The sequence below is a fragment of the Pongo abelii genome, chromosome 1, assembly GCF_028885655.2.
Source record: "Pongo abelii isolate AG06213 chromosome 1, NHGRI_mPonAbe1-v2.0_pri, whole genome shotgun sequence".
In the NCBI taxonomy this organism is placed as follows: Eukaryota; Metazoa; Chordata; class Mammalia; order Primates; family Hominidae; genus Pongo; species Pongo abelii.
In genome coordinates this window covers 192,119,163-192,136,231 of record NC_071985.2, presented here as the reverse complement: position 1 = coordinate 192,136,231, position 17,069 = coordinate 192,119,163, and positions in this window count along the sequence as shown.

The following is a 17,069-nucleotide window of genomic DNA, read 5'->3' as shown; positions in this document are numbered from 1 at the left end:
GTCGTGAGGCCAGGTCCCAGCCCCTCCCTGTGCCTGGCACTGTTCTGCTAGAATGTGTTAGAGTGAAACCCAGACATCACATTGCCCACAGCTTCCTCCCTCATTGGCTTCCTCCCCAACTCCTCACATCCAGCTTACTTCTCCTTCCTGAGCACAGGCACTCGTTCCTGTCCAAGAGCCACCTGTGTGACTTTGAGAAAATCACTTCACTTGACAGAATCTCCGTGTCCATGTGTGAGATAGAGGAGAATTCCATCTTCCTCCTGAGGTTGGTGAGAGTGACAACTGAGACCGTGTGATATGTGATATGTGACCGTGCCTCGCTCAGTACTTGGAGTAAATGCTAACTGTGACTGAATCTTTACCAGTCATTTTAAGAACAACTTAGCCTTACTCTCCTAACCTGAACCCTCTCTGGGGCTCCTCTATGAGCTCTGCATGGCTTTCCTCTCATTCCCCAGCCATCTGGGTCTTTCTAGACTAGCCGGGAAAGCTCCCCATCACTTCTGAACAGAGAGCTAATTGGCAGATGCCCACTTCCTTCCAGGAAAAACCACTAAATCATGGTGCTGAAGGGGATCTTGGTGGTCATGCTGGGGATACCCCATCATCAAGACCAACCGTCTTCGAAAATAAGACAGATGTGACTTCTACTGTGAATCTTTCTTTTCTTTTTCCTTTTCTTTTTTTTTTTGAGACAGTCTCACTCTGTCGCCCAGGCTGGAGTGCAGTGGTGCGATCTCGGCTCACTGCAAGCTCCACCTCCCGGGTTCACGCAGTTCTCCTGCCTCAGCCTCCTGAGTAGCTGGGAAGGCGCCTGCCACCATGCCTGGCTAATTTTTGGTATTTTTAGTACAGACGGGGTTTCACCGTGTTAGCCAGGATGGTCTCAATCTCCTGACCTCATGATCCGCCGGCCTCGGCCTCCCAAAGTGCTGGGATTACAGGCGTGAGCCACTGCCCTCGGCCTACTGTGAATCCTTCTAAGGTCCATTACACCCTTCCCTGTGTTTCCGAAAGAAGGGTAACTGACCTGAATGTAACTTTTTCTTGGTGATTCAGGACCATCATTAGGGATCAATATTTTTATATTAAAATAGTGGAGAACACTAACCTTTGAGTGCCCATTGTATACTGGGTATCTTATGATGTCATCCAATTCTTAGGCAACCCTGATATAAAGTTTGGATATTATCTCCTTTTTGCAGATTAGGAAACTGTCTCAGAGCTGTTTAGAGGCCTGCCAGGATTTCACGGTCTCATACAGAGAGGTTCAGCCCCTCTCCTCCTCTACATTGCCTTTCGAGAGCCTTGAGGTTCCGTTTTGAGGGCCCCTGGCTGACTCACAGTTCTTATGTGAGCTTTACAGGTTGGCCTTGCTTGGCTGGGCGTTGGTAGTATATACTCAGGGCAGTCACTGCCTCACTTTTTGGCCTGCGCTGGCCTGAGAAAGCATGTACTGTAGCATGTGCTTTTAGGCCCTTGATTTCTTAACGTTTCCATGACATATGTGCTATTTACTAGTTCCTTCTTTAACCACTCTCTTCTGGTTCTCATGAGTTCACTCTTTCTGAGCTCACTGGCTGCTCCTTCCCAGAAGCTTCCAGTCTGCCCTGGCTTTGCTCCCCCTAACATCTTGGTGTTCTTCAGCAGCCCCCTTTGGCTCTCTGTTCTTTTCATATTCTGCTCCAGCATCACCCCTGGGGTCTTCACTCCCCACCAGCCATGGTTTCACCACCTCTGTGCCAAGGACTTCCAAATTTACATCTCCTGTTCAGACCTTTGCCCAAGTTCCAGACTGTGGCCTCACGACCACCACCGTATCAACTGCCTGCCAAATGGACTTCTTCCCTGGCTGACCCACTGGCACACAAACTCAGCTCCCCCAAACTGAATCCATCATCTTCCTCTGAAGCATCCACCCCTTCTTGTGATCTCTGTCTCAGTAACCACCCCTCCCCTCTGCCCCATGCCTTATAATAATACGGGCTAATATTTCTCAAGGGCTTATAAAATGCAGCCTCCATGCTAAGTGATTCCGTGGCTCTCACTTGATCCTTTATCAATCCGGAGAGGTTGGCATTATTTGACTGTCATCCTCATTTCACAGATGAAAAGAGGGAAACAGAAGTTCCTGGTAGGCACTTGACAAGTGCTGGTTCTTTCTATGGCTTTTGGTTTCCCAACTATCTACATTCATAAATTAAATCCACTATTCTCTTTTTTTTTTCCAGGTCTGTTTTTTTTTTTAATTTTTATTTTTGGTTCTGAGGTACATGTGCAGGATGTGCAGGTTTGTTACACAGGTAAACGTGTACCATGGTGGTCTGCTGCACCTATATAGGTATTAAGCCCGCATTAGCTATTCTTCCTGATGCTCTCCCTCCTCCAATCCACCCCCCGACAGGCCCCAGTGTGTGTTGTTTCCCTCCCTGTGTCCATGTGTTCTCATTGTTCAGCTCCCACTTATAAGTGAGAACATGCGGTGTTTGGTTTTCTCTTCCTGTGTTAGTTTGCTGAGGATAATGACTTCCAGCTCCATCCACGTCCCTGCCAAGGACATGATCTCATTCCTTTTTATGGCTGCATAGTATTCCATGGTGTATATGTACCACATTTTCTTTATCCAGTCCATCACTGATGGGCATTTGTGTTGATTCTATGTCTTTGCTGATGTAAATAGTGCTGCAATGATCATATGCGTGCATGCATCTTTGTAATAGAATGATTTCTATTCCTTCAGGTATATACCCCGTAATGGGATTGCTGGGTCAAATGGTATTTCTGGTCCTAGATCTTTGAGGAATCACCACACCATCTTCCACAATGGTTGAACTAATTTATGTTTCCACCAACCGTACACAGCAGCTGTTCCTACCTGGGACATCTCTAGGTGTCCAGCTTGCTCAGTGACCCTAGCTTGGCAAATGGATCACCCAGGCTGGCTTCTTGTTCTGAGATATCTCATCCAAAGACCTTTCCCAGCTGAACTGAGACTCTGCCTCAGGAGGCAGTTGCTGTTGGTGAAGACAGACAATGTGCAGAGAGTTACACAGGAATCCAATATTAGGCATGCAGCCCCTAAACCTGCCCTTCCTCACTGCCACTCCTCCCTCAAGTAACACCCTCAGGCAGGTGGTAGCAGTTTTGTGATCTGCTAGATGAAAACCCTTCTACCTGCCCAGGTGTTTGGTCTGTCACTTCAGAGCTGTCCCACCCCGACAGTGGTCATGAAGCCAGTTCTCAGCCCCTCCCCTGTTATTATTACCACTATTGTCATTACCATCCTCACGACAATCCTGTGAAGTAGGGTTTTTTTTTTGTTTGTTTGTTTTGTTTTGTTTTGTTTTGAGACAGAATCTCGCTCTGTCGCCCAGGCTGGAGTGCAGTGGTACTATTTCGGCTCACTGCAATCTTTGCCTCCTGGGTTCAAGCCATTCTCGTGCCTCAGCCTCTGGAGTAGCTGGGACTACAGGCACTCACCACCATGCCTGGCTGATTTTTTTTTTGTATTTTTAGTAGAGATGGGGTTTCACCATGTTGGCCAGGCTGGTCTTGAACTCCTGACCTCAAGTGATCCGCCCCCATCAGCCTCCCAAAGTTCTGGGATTACAGGCATGAGCCATCGTGCCTGGCCGAAGTAGAGATTATCAATGCCACCTTATAGCTAAGAAAATTAGGGCTCAGAGAGGCAAAGTGACTTGGCCAAGGACACAGAGCTAGAGCCAGGATCTAAACCAGGCCTGTCAGGCTCACAGTATGCATGCTTTCCACATTAAGTTTCAGAGTGTTCATTTGGTCAAGGAGAGTAAAGCTAAGTTATTCTTAAACTGACAGTAAAATGTAGGCATCCAAAAAAAAATGTCTTGTGAAGAAAAAGTCAGAATGAACATTTACCCTAAGACGAGCATTCTGCAGACACTGGGCAAGGCACGTTCACACATAGTGCCTCACTTTTCACTCCCACAAGCCCTGTGAAGAAGGAGGAATTCTCCTCCATTATCCCAGAACTGGAAATGGAGATTCTGTCAAGCGCAGAGATTTGTTCAAAATCCCACAGGTGACAGGGGATGCCCTGGGATTGGAAGGTGAGTCTTTGGGACTCCAAGCCCAGTGCTCACTTCTCCCACGAGACTGTGGTCGGAAATGAGGAGCTATGGCAAATAAAGATGAAGGGGGGAGGTTTGGGTGATGTGGTATTTGGAGTTTTACTTTATTATTTTTTATTTTTTTTATTGAAACAGGGTCTCACTCTGTTGCCCAGGCTGAAGTGCAGTGGCACAATCATGGCTCACTGCAGCCTCGAACTTCTAGGCTCAGGTGATCTTCCCACTTCAGCCTCCTGAGTAGCTGGGACCACAGGTGTGTGCCACCATGCTCCGCTAATTTTTTTAGAGGCAGGGTTTTGCTATGTTGCCCAGGCTGGTCTCATACTCCTGAGCTGGAGCTATCCGCCTGCCTCAGCCTCCCGAAGCACTGGGATTACAGGTATGAGCCACTGTGCCCAGCCTAGAGTTTCGCTTTAATATATCTGGTAGAGCAGGAACAGGCACAAAAATCAACTTTTTTTAGTTAGGGAAACTGAGGCTTAGAGAAGTACAGCTGGAAAGTAGAGATGTTGGTATTTTGCTTGAATCTGTCTGACTTTTAGGTCTTTGCTCTCTTCATCACTCCACACTGTCGTTGCCAAAGCCAGACACCTCCTCCTTCTGACAGTCTCTTCTCCAAGCCACAGCCTGAGGTCCACTGGGAACTCTGGGTCCTTTTCTCTCAGGTGGAAAAGATTTGAGCCTCTTTGCCTTACAACTCCTAATAGTGTCAGGCACTGTACTAGGTAATTTACAAGCATTTATTCATTTAATTCCCATAACAAGCCTGTGAGGTAGAAACTACTATTATCCCCATTTTTATGATGAAGGATCTCAAGCCTGGAGAGGCCATATGATTAGAAGTGAGGGAATGGAATTTGCATTGGAGACTGACTCCAGACCAAGTTCTTAACTGCCGGGGTTGAGTGTAGATTTCACTCTCTGAGGTATATCATGCATGAGACCTAAAGACCAGAGTCCAAAGCCCCAGCTATCCTGTCCCTATCCATGAATTCCCACCCCCTCCTAAAGACACCCCTCATGCCCATCTTAACACCATGGATTAAATCCTACTTCAGTTAGAGACTTCCTTTGGCCACCTTCGTACCTAATCCAATTCTCACAATTACCCTCAAGAGAGGCATTATTGCTTCTATTTTCCTGGGGAGGCAGTTGAGGCCCTAGGGTCTCACAGGGTGGGTGTCAAGCTCTGAAACCACCTGTGTCTCTCTCTAAGACTCGTGCTCTCCCTACTCAGGCTCTCCCTGCTGGGGAGCCATGCGGGAGCCTGGGAAATCAGCTACTCCAAGTCACGATTCCTGAATTCTGCCCCTGCCCATGTGCCTGACCCCCTCCCCATACTGGCGGCAGGGCAATGGCTCGGTGATGTCCAAGGCTCCCTCTTTATCTCAGAGCATTGGGTCCTGTCCTCATGACTCCATCAGGGCCCAGCTCTGGCAGAGGACCAGCCTCCTGAGTACAGGGCTGACCTTCAGGGAGCTCTGGCCACCCCTGTGACTCCACAGGGGTCCCAAGTCACATCCCTTCTCAGGGGAGGCCAATTCCCCTACCTCTGATTTCTGTGGGACCCTGGGACCTTCTCTAAGGCCCTTTCCATCAGACTCCATGTCTTCCTATCCCTTGCACTCATCAGGCCTGTCCTGGGGCGGTGGAAGTCACAAGGCCAGGCTGCTGGACCACACACTTCACCAAGTCACTGGGATTTTCAGCGAGGTTCTGGTTGGGGCACTCATTCATTAATTAAAGTATTCATTCAAGTACATGCCTTCTCTAGCAACTCTTCTTTTTCCCTTCAGTATTTTTAAATTTATTATAAAAATATTCAACAATATAAAACTATATAAAGTAAAAGGGGAGGCTTTCCTCAATCACCAATATCACTCTTTTTTTTTTTTTTTGAGACGGAGTGTTGCTCTGTTGCCCAGGCTGGAGTGCAGTGGCACGATCTCGGCTCACTGCAAGCTCCACCTCCCGGGTTCATGCCATTCTCCTGCCTCAGCCTCCCGAGTAGCTGGGACTACAGGTGCCTGCCACCATGCCCGGCTAATTTTTTTGTATTTTTAGTAGAGACGGGGTTTCATCGTGTTAGCCAGGATGGTCTCAATCTCCTGACCTCGTGATCCGCCCGCCTCGGCCTCCCAAAGTGCTGGGATTACAGGCGTGAGCCACCGCGCCCAGCCCCCAATATCACTCTTGATTGGAACTAACTACTCTTAACAGATTTGGGGAATCCTTCCAGAAATGTCTATATGTGTGCATATATATGTGCAAATATAATGCACATGTGTAGTATTTACAAACATGTAATCATATGACACATGTTACCTAGCATGCAATAGGCACTGTGACTTTTCCACCACTTCCTTTCTTCCTGAGTGTTGTCTTAGAACCACCTTTCTGTGTTAGTCCATAGAAGTCTACCTTATTACTTTTGAAGGCTGCATAGTTTTTCTCTGTGTAATTGTGCCAATAGCACAATCTCCTTCAGATGACCTCAGTGTTTTCCTATTACAACCATGGCTGTCACTTCCTGAGTTCCTATCATGTGCCTGTCACTACGGGAGGCCCTTTATGTACTCTGTTTTTTTTGAGACAGGGTCTTGCTCTGTTGCCCAGTATGGAGTGTGCAGTGGCTCACTGCAGCCTTGACCTGCTAGGCTCAAGTGATCCTCCCACTTCAGCCTTCCAAGTAGCTGGGACCACACGTGTGCACCAACAAGCCTGGCTAATTTTTATATTTTTTGTAGAGACAGGGTTTTGCCATGTTGCCCAGCTGGTCTCAAACTCCTGAGCTCAAGGGATCTACCTGCCCCAGCTTCCCAAAGTGCTGGGATTACAGGTGTGAGCCACTGTGCCTGGCCTACATACATTTTTTTAATGATATGGCATTCTTATTCTTGGATACTTCATGCCCAGCATATAATAGGTGCTCAGGAAATTACTGGAAGACCTAGCTCAAATGTTTCACCTCTGTGAAGACTCTTATATTCCCTTTCGCTGTTCCCTCCCATCTCCCATTCAGGTCCTGCACTGGGCCTGACAGAGGAATGAGCGAGGCAAAGACCCTGGCTAGAGAAACTCACAGACTATAAACAGGCCTGGAAACAGATAATTACAGCAGAGAGTGCGAACAAGAAGCATACACCAGGAACATAGGAAGAATGACTGATACATTTGTGATGGTTTCTCGTATGTGTTAGCTTGACTGGGCCAAGGGGTGCCCAGATGAGATGTTATTTCTGGGTGTGTCTGTGAGGGTGTTTCCAGATGAGATTAGCCTCTGAGTTAGTGGACTCGGTAAAGTAGATTGAGCTCCCAAATGTAGGTGGGCATCATCCAAACTGTTGCAGGCCTGATTAGAACAAAGAGTAGGGAAGGAGAGGATTTGTCTCCTTCCTGCCTGCCTGCTGCTTGAGCTGGGACATCGGTCTTCTCCTGCCCTTGGACTGGCATTTATACCAGCAGTTCCCCTGGTTCTCAGGCATTTGGGGTTGGGCTGGAAACAATATCACTGGCTCTCCTGGACCTCCAGCTTGCAAGGGCAGACTGTGGAACTTTTTAGCCTCCATAACTTCTCAGTCTCCATAATTGTGTGAGCCAGTTTCCTCATTATCTATCTATCTATCTATCTATCTATCTATCTATCTATCTATCATCTATCATCTATCTATCTATTCATCAATCTGTCTAATCTATCTCCAGTTGGCTCTGTTTCTCTGGAGAAACCTAAGGCATCATCCAAAGTGATCCAAGGAGGCTTCTTAGAAGAGGTGACAGACAAGCTAACTTTCAAAGGCGTTGGTCAGGGATGCGAGGAAGCTGCCTGAGTTCTGTCTCACCCTATATGTGGATTGACTTCCTGTATCTGTACTACTTTTCCTCCCTCATCATTTATGCCTCTACTTCCATAAAAAGGGATTTGGGTAGATTCTGATTTTTATAAAATGACACATATAATAAAAATACAACCATTAGGTAAGGAAAAGAAGTAAGAACTTTGTAATACAAAGGGAAAAGAGAATGAACTACAAACCTACACTTAGAATAGTTCCTGTGTTTGATACAAGATTTAACTCTGTGCTTCCCAGCAGGCAAGAAGGTAGCATATCTGCACACATTGCAATGTGGGGACGGAGGGCCCATCCAGTGACATCAGGAGAGCGCTTGCTCGCCCACCCCCTCTCTATTGATTTGTTCACTGTGTTTATGGCTCCCTTGTGTGTTTGGCTGGTCAGTGTTTTGAATTGGTCTTTAATTATATCTCATCCAAATGACTAAGGCATATAGAGAGGTTGTGGGGCCAAAAGTTTAGAAGCACCTATTATGTGCCACTCCTACTACTCTTCTCTGCAACATAAATAGAGGAAACTGAGGCTCAGAGGAGTTAAGTAAAACACTGGTCAAGTTGGCCCAGGGGCCCACATCTCCTGACCCCAGCATAGGCTCTTTATGAGTTTGGATGGATGAGATCTTTGGATGAGATATCTCAGAACAAGGAGCCAGCCTGGGTGATCCATTTGCCAAGCTAGAGTCACTGAGCAAGCCAGACACCTACAGATGCCACAGGTAGGAACAACTGCTGTGTACTCTGGCTCAGCTTGAGAATAGTTGGTTTAATTTGTGAATTTAGATGGTTGAAAATCCAAAGCCATAGAAACAATCAGCACTTGTCAAGTGCCTACTATGTGCCAGGAACTTCTGTTTCCCTCTTTTCATCTGTGAAATGAGGATGACAGTCAAATAATGCCAACCTCTCCTGATCGATGAAGGATCAAATGAGAGCCATGGAATCACTTAGCACAGAGGCTGTACTTAATATATTCTTGAGAAATATTATTGTTATTTTCTTTTGTCTCTTTTTTTTTTTTTTTTTTTTGAGATAGAGTCTCGCTGTCACCCAGGCTGGAGTGCAGTGGCACGATCTCAGCTCACTGCAACCTCTGCCTCCCAGGTTCAAGTGATTCTCCTGCTTCAGCCTCCCGAGTAGCTGGGATTACAGGCGCCCACCACCACACCTGGCTAATTTTTGTATTTTTAGTAGAGACGGGGATTCACCTAAAGTGCAGGCATGAGCCACCGCGCCCGGCCCACCTCAGCCTCCTGAGTAGCTAAGACCACAGGCGCTGGCCGCTGTGTCCGGCTAAGTTTTTAATTTTTTTGTAGGGACATTGCCCAGGCTGGTCTGGAGTTCCTGGGCTCAAGTGATCCTGCCACCTCGAGCTCCCAAAGTGCTGGGATTATAGGCATGAGCATGTTGGCCAGGCTGGTCTCGAACTCCTGACCTCAAGTGATCCACCTACCTCGGTCTCCCAAAGTGCTGGGATTACAGGCGTAAGCCACCACATCCAGCCTGTCATTATTATTATTATTATTATTATTATTATTATCATCCTCACAATAGTCCTGTGCTGTTGCTGCCAATGCCAGTGCTGCCTTACTGCTAAGGAACTGAGGCTCAGGGAAATGAAATGTCCAAAGTCACCGAGTTAGAGCCGGGATTCTAACCCAAGCCTTTTGGGCTCAATTCCTGCACTCTCCATGTTAAGGGACAGAGGCCAGGAGATCAGGAGATAAAAATGAAGGTTCAGGAAAAGCATGTTAGGCAGGTAGGCTTAGGATGAGCATGCACGGCATGAGGTCTTTCTACTGGGTGAGAGGGCCTCTGAACGGCAGCTGCAGGGAGAATGTGGGCGGCACACGTGGCTGGCCTGGGCCCTGCGGGTAAGAGTTGTGGTCATTGTGGTGGGGCCCTGCTCAGGCCATGCCTAGCACCCAGAGGAGCAGCAGAGAAGTGACTGCAAAGCAGCCTGGGGCCGGAACCAGGTCCCAGGGCGGTCAGGCCAGCTGAGGGACTATCGGCTGGTTGATGAGAGTTTACAAAGGGTAAGATGACAGCATTGGTGGGGACCACATTTTTGGCTTGTCCTCACTTACTCTAACCCAAGTATTAAATTGCAGTAATTAAAAGTAGAACTTAAGGCTGTGGGCTAAGCATGTTTCACACAACACAAAGGGGAGAAGAGGGCATGCCCCCTCCCTGCCACCCTGTCTGCTCCATTTGGCCTGGGAAGTCTGTGCCCCACTTATTTGGCATCACCCACCTGTGCAGGCAGCAACCAGGTGAGAGAAAGCAGCTGCAGCCATGAAAGCGTTGGCTTCGGGGCTGGAAAATCCGGGCTGAGGTTCTGGCTCTGTGACCTGGGGAAATTTATTTTACTTCTCTGAGCCTCTGCTGTCCCTTCTAAAATAATCCCAGGCTCTAGGATTAATTTAGGATCAAATGAGAGCCAGGGACCCACTTAGCATAAAGGATGCACTTAGTAAGTGCTTTGATACATTATTTTCTTCCTCATTGTCTTAGTCACGTGGGCTGCTATAACTGGGTGGTTTATAATCAAAAGAAATGTGTCTCTCACCTTTCTGGAGCCTGGAAAGTCCAAGATCCAGGCACTGGCAGATTCAGTGTCTGGTGAGGGCCTGTATTCTAGTTCATAGACTTCAACTTTTTGGTGCAACCTCACATGACAGAAGGGGAAGGGGGTCTCTCTAGGGCCTCTTTATAAGGGCACAAATCCCATTCATGAGGGCTCCAGCCCCAAGACTTAATCACCATGCAAAGGCCCCGCCTTCTAATACCATCACCTTGCAGGTGAGGATTTTAACATATTAATTTTGGGGGGGACTTAAACGTTTCGACCATAGCAGTCATTATTATTATCATTCTCACAAAGACACTGTGAAGTTTCCTCAGGAGTGCTGCCTCAGTTTCCCCATCTGCAATAGGAATAGCTGTGGCTGCTCCAGAGTGTGGCTTTCAGGATTAAATAAGACGGAGCACACAACACAGTGCCTGGCACACAGGAGGACTTTTCTCCCTCCCTCCGTCAGCCACTTCTGCAGGGCTGGTTGTTCTAATTATCTTAATTCACCAGGAGGCGCCAGCCTCTCTACCAGGGTTCCCTGTGCGGTGGGGCCCTGAGACCAAGAGTCAAGCTGAGGAGGTGGTGACGCTGGCCATGCATCTAGAGGACACAGGGCAAGGCCAATCTGTCAGCCAGAGAGAGAAATACTTACAATTTTTCAGAGGCCCCATAGCTCCTTCCCTACCTCATTATCTCCTTTTATTCTTGTATCTCCTCTGGGGGAGTGGGATAGATGTGATCTTCATTTTGCAGATGGGGAAACTGAGGTAAGTAACCATTCCATGGCCACACAGTGGGTCCTTAATGGAGCTGGTACTAGCTACCTCCTTCCACAGTCACCTACCAGCGCTGGAGCTACGGCCGCCAAGGGGAGAAGCAGTAAGTCTGGGGGGTCCTCACAGGTGGAGGCTTACTGACTTGGGAAAGTCCACTGCCTCCACGGCCTGGTGGGGATTGGGAGGGCCTGGTGGGAGGAGGGAAGCTGGAAGGGGTAGCTTTCTCCTAGAAAGCTCACTCCCTTTTCAGTGACTTCTTATAGTGATGGTTATGTCTTTAGAGTTCCAAACTAGTATTTTGCAAGGAGGTCTCAAGACTCTGTGAACATCACCCTCAGATGGAAGCTTCGAGAGCATCTGCCTAGGTCCTCCACCCTTTTGACTGATCAGGAAACAGAGCTCCAGAGAGAAGTGACTTAGCCAAGAGCAGGGCCAGTAGCAGAATACTGCAGCCCAGTGTTTTCACACCACTGTTGGAGGCCCTGGGGACAGGGCAATCCAGAGGAGAGGACATTTGGGCAGGACATGGCAGGCAGTGAGGCCACAGTGAGATGCTAGGTCTTATTCTGCCGGGCACTGCCATCAGATCATCACTTATCTTTTCCCTGCAACAACGCTGGGAGGTCAAGGTTGTTGTCCTCATGTTACAGGGTAAGAAACAAGACTCAGAGAAGGCCAAAGTCAAATAGCTTCTTCGTGAAGGAGGCAGAATTCAAATCTGGACCTGCCTGTCTCCAAATCCTACACGTTTTCTATTACATCTCTTGCACTGGGTTCCATAGTGGCCCCCCAAAATCATGCCTTTCCAGGAACCTCAGAATATAGCCTTGTTTGAAAATAAAGTCTCTGCAGATATAATTAGCTAAGTTAAAATGAGGTCATTCTAGAATGGAATGGGCCCTAAATCCAATATGGTGGGTGTCATTATAAGAAGAGGAAAGATACAGAGATGGACAGGAGATTGCCATGTGAAGACACAGGCGGGGAAGAACACCATGTTGAGACCGAGGCGGAGACTCGAATGATGCGTCTACAAGATAAGAAACACGCAGGATTGCTGGCAACTGCCCGAAGCTAGAAGAGGCAAGGAAGGATTCTTCCTAGAGCCTTCAGAGACAGTGTGGTCTTGCCAACACCTTGATTTCAGACTTCTAGCTTCCAGAACTGTGAGACAATAAATTCCTCATGTTGTTTTAAGCCACCCAGTTTGTGGTACTTTATCACAGCAGTCCTAACAAATTAATATACCTCCTTCTCATGGTACAGAAGGGGGGTGACATACAGGCATCATAGCTCCCAGGTGTGGTCCTGCCGAAATTTAGACTATCAGGACAAACCCAAGGCAGAGGAGGAGGACGAAGGACATGTGATGTTTGACATTTACTCTTTGCAGGGCTTTGTGCTTGGCACTTCACATATGGGATCTTGATGTAAGTACAGTCATTCCCATTTCACAGATGAGAAAACTGAGACTTAGAAAAGGGAAGTTATTTGCCCCAAGCTCATTTTTTCCCTGCCCCTTGGTGCTATGCAAGGAGCAAACCCAGACTCTAGTTTGAGTTCCAGGGAAGTAAGTTACTCACTTCCCTTCTCTCAGCCTCACTTTCCTCATCCAGAAAATGGGAATAATAGTTTCTGCTTCTCAGGTGGTTGTGATTTCTTCTCACATCCCTTCACTCAACAGATATTTACAGAAGGTCTCCTCTGTGTCAGCCTCTGCTCTAGGCCCCAGAGACACAGCAATGAACGAGATGTGCCCAGTTCTTGCTCCTAGGAGTCTGATTCTTTTGGGTAATGCCTATCAGGTGCTCCACAGAGGCCAGCATTTAGTGAGTGCTTGGGGAATCTTATGGGGATAAGAATATAGGGTTGAATGGGATGGTGTGCAGAATGGGCTTGGCCTGTAAGAGGAGCTCACTTTGGCATTCATTCTCTACCCTGCCAGTGGTAGTACAGCCTCCTGGACAAGGAAGGTACAAGGTCCTTTGGGCCTGGGCTCCATGTTCTTGGGCACCCAGCAGTTGCTGCTGTAAGCTGCCTCCCCAGAGCCAGCAGAACTCTCTGCCTAGGCCTGGTCTGTGGTCTATGCAGGCCGCCGAAGGGGCCTTGGGTCTTCTCACAGGGGCTGCATTGCTGCACTGTCCCCCTCAGCTGAGCCTCCTCAGCTCAGCCCCACCCACTCCCTGACACTGTCCCTGCAAGGGCCAGGCCTGAGCCTGTCCTGGAGGCACTCCCAGCTGTCCTGATATCCCCTCTGGCTTCTGCAGACACTCCCCCTTTCTGCCCCCGGAGGCCTCCTCTGGTCACCAGCCCCTTCCCCTCCCCTCCAGAGGTGTCCCCAGACATCACCTCTGTGCTATTCTTTTTTCCTGGCAACAGTGGCATTAAATATCAACCAGGCTCTGCTCAGTGCTGGCAGGGTGGGGGTTCTTGATAACCATGTGGTTTAGGGGAGGGTCTTCTCAAGCTCCTGCATGATGGGCTAGGAATGATTGGGTTGATTGTGGTCTGGCTCTGTTCCCAACTCACTGCGCTTCCTTGAGCAAACCTCTTCCTTCCCAGACCTGGGTTTCTCTGAGAGGCAGCCCTCTCTGCTTTCAGCGGGGGGTATGAGGACCAGGGCACACAGGTGAAACCTGAGCATATGGTAGCAGCCAATCCCAGGATGGCTGACTTTTTCCAGGTGGGCTCTGGAAGGGGCTCTGGGGATGCAGCGCAGCTATGCCCATCAGGCCTCACAGAAGCTCGTCCTCCTGTCCTCACTTGCCCTGAGTGAGCTGGGAAAGCTGGCAGCAAGCACTGGGAAGCGGGCTCTGGCGGGCCCTGATGGCTCAGCGGTGGCAGCAGCAGTGGTGGCAGGGGCTATTCTGAGCGCTGGGAGGGGCTGGGGAGCCGAGACTGGAGGAGGGGAAGTGACAGGGAGGAGACAGACTCTTGAGGGTGAGGGGAGTGCCACCGTGCCACCGTAGCCCTGGGTGGGGGGGTGTCTGCCGATGACAGTGTGTGTTGGGAGAATTGTGTGGTGTGTGCTCCTCACTGGGAGCGGGCGAGCCAGCTGAGGTATTGAGGCATGCACTGGGATTGTTTGAGTGTATGTGTACAAGTTTTGTGATCCAAGCACGAGTTGAGTGGGTAACGTGCACATCCATCTGCCTGTGGGCAAGTGAGTGCGCGTGCACTGGAATGCGAGCATGTTCCAGTGTCCAGGGAGGTGTGAGTGAAGAATACGTGCCTGCATGTGGAAAAACGAGGAATGAAAGGGGAAGCAAGTGGGGGCTTGTTTGTGAACAGAAATGAATGTGGGCGTGGTAGGGAGGGTGGATGGGAGCTTGAGAGCCAGCCTGGGGGAGCGGGGAAGGGTGAGAGCTGGTGGTCAAGGGAACTGTAGGTAGAAACCATGGGTCTGTGTAATTGGGACACGAGTGTGAGGCACGTGGCAAGTGTGCTTGTGAGTGAGCCTATGTGTGTGAGCGGCTGTGAGTGTGTGCATGGTAAGAGCAGGTGGGACTGTATGAGCTAGGCAAAGTAGGAAGGGAAGATATGTACACACAACAGCAGCAATAAAAACAGCTAGCATTTATTGCGTGCTTATTCTGAGCCTGGTGCTCACATTCATAAACGTATTTAATTTTTCAAATATCCTGTGAAGGTAGTGCTATTATGGTTGTCATTTGTAGAGTAGGAAAGAGTGGCTTTGAGCAGTTATGTAACTTGCCCATGCTTTTAATCACTATGTTATACTGCCTCAAAATGAATGCGTGAGCAGGGGCCAAGTTGTGAGAAGAATGTGAGCGTGCACCATTGGGTGTGAGTTTGAATGTGTGTGTGTGTGTGTGTAGGAGCTGAGTGTACCAGACATGGGCCTCAGAGGAGAGTCCAGGCAGCAGCTGTGGACACTGGGCAGGGCAGGGGCCTGAGTCAGCCTCTAGTGCATCTCTGCCAACCTGGCTTCCCAGACCCACGGTGGCAGCCTGTGCCAGGGCCCCCAGCTAAAGATCCTCCCAGCAATGGTATGGCCCTCAGCAGGCCTCTGTCTCACAGCTCAGAGCTGGGCCAGGGCTGCAGACTGGCGGGAGGCTTGCTCGGTCTCCAGGGTCCCTTAGGGGAGCAGCTCCCAGTAGGGACTCCCCAGACATGGAGGGCATATGAGTGATGTGGTGGTAGGGGGTGGATTCAGCAATGATTTCAGGCTCCTTGTGACTCTAAACAGAACCACCTGCAGGATGTGTGTATGTGTATGGATCGGGGGGGTGTCATCAGCCAGCACTTCCCATGCCCACCCTTGCCTTGGGATGTGACTCAGGCAAATGCCATGCCAGGCATCTGCAAGCAAGTCCTGCTCCCACCCTGGGGAATGAGGAGGGGCTCCTCCAGCCCCACCCCCACCCTCACCCTTGGCCCTGCTCCTCAGGTCCTAAACTGAAAGGAAGAAATTTTTGAGAAAGGAGGTCATCTTCCATGGCCTGGGCTCAGCCCTCCCACTGCCCAGAGACCTTTGCATCTCCAGCCTCCTCAGGAGCAAGGTACTGGCTGGTAAAGAAATCAGGAGCTTGAGATTCCAGTCCTGGCCATGCCACCAGGGGAATCACCTGCTCATTCTGGGCCTCAGTTTCCTGATTGGCAAAATAGGAATATTGTGCTAAAGGGCAGAAGGTGTTGCCGGCAGCTCAACAAGTGGTCTGGGCGAGGAGAGAACATAAAGTGTTGGGAGTTGGGGCTAGAGAAGGTGTCAGGGTTAAGTTGACATTTGCACGGAGCTTTGAAGAGTGGGAGGATCTCTGATGAGGGCCTTGCGGAAGGTAAATGGTGTTCTAGGCAGAGGGGATAAATACCCTGAGCAAAGGCCAGCAGGTGCAGTGGTGACTGGGAAACCTAGCTCAGCAGCCTGTAGGATAAGGCCACGGACTGCCCAACCTCTCAGCTAGCCTCGCCCTTCTGAGCTCATGTGATGATCTGATTAGCATCTGACTCCTGACTAGTCTATGCAGTAGGGGACCTCATTTGTTTCCGTTGCTGCTCTCACTGTAGAGCCCTGGACAGTGCCTGGTGCGTCAGAGGTGCTCAATAAATATCCAGGAACTGAATGAGAAGCATCTCCCCAAACACTGTGAACTTTAGACAAGCGCTTGTTCCAACAACCGTAGTAAGAACCTCCCACAGACTCTAAAGCAATGGTTTGCAAAGTGTGGTCTCTCATGCATCACCCGGGAGCTGGTTAGAAATGCAACGTCTGGGGCCCAAATCCAGACCTGCCGAATCAGAAACTCTGGAGTTGGGGTCCAGCAATGTTAACAAGCTCTAGGGGATGATTCTGCTCTGCGTCAAACTTTGAGAATTGGAGCTCTAAAACTATGCCCACAGGCACCATGAAGAACATGTTTGCGGATGGAGGAGCGAGAATTGTGGCAAAGCCTGGCCTAGAACCCAGGTATTCTTGACCCATTCTTTTCCCCCAGCCCAGTCCAGGGCACAAAGAAGAGCAGAGTTCGATCATCCTCCCTGTCAGATTCCTGGAACGGAGACTTGGGAACGTCAGGGGTCTAGAAACAGAGGGCGGGGCAGTCCTCTCCGGAGTAGAAGGCGGGGCCAGTGCCCTGAGCCCCGCCCCATCCCGTTGCCCCGGGAAACCCCGGGTTGTAACAATAACCGGTGACGCGCTTCTGGGAGGGATCCTGTCGAGCCCATGGGCGGGACAGTCCAGCCGCGGACCAATGGGAGTGTTAGGGCCCCGCCCCCTAGCCCCCCGCCCCTCCGCGCCGAGC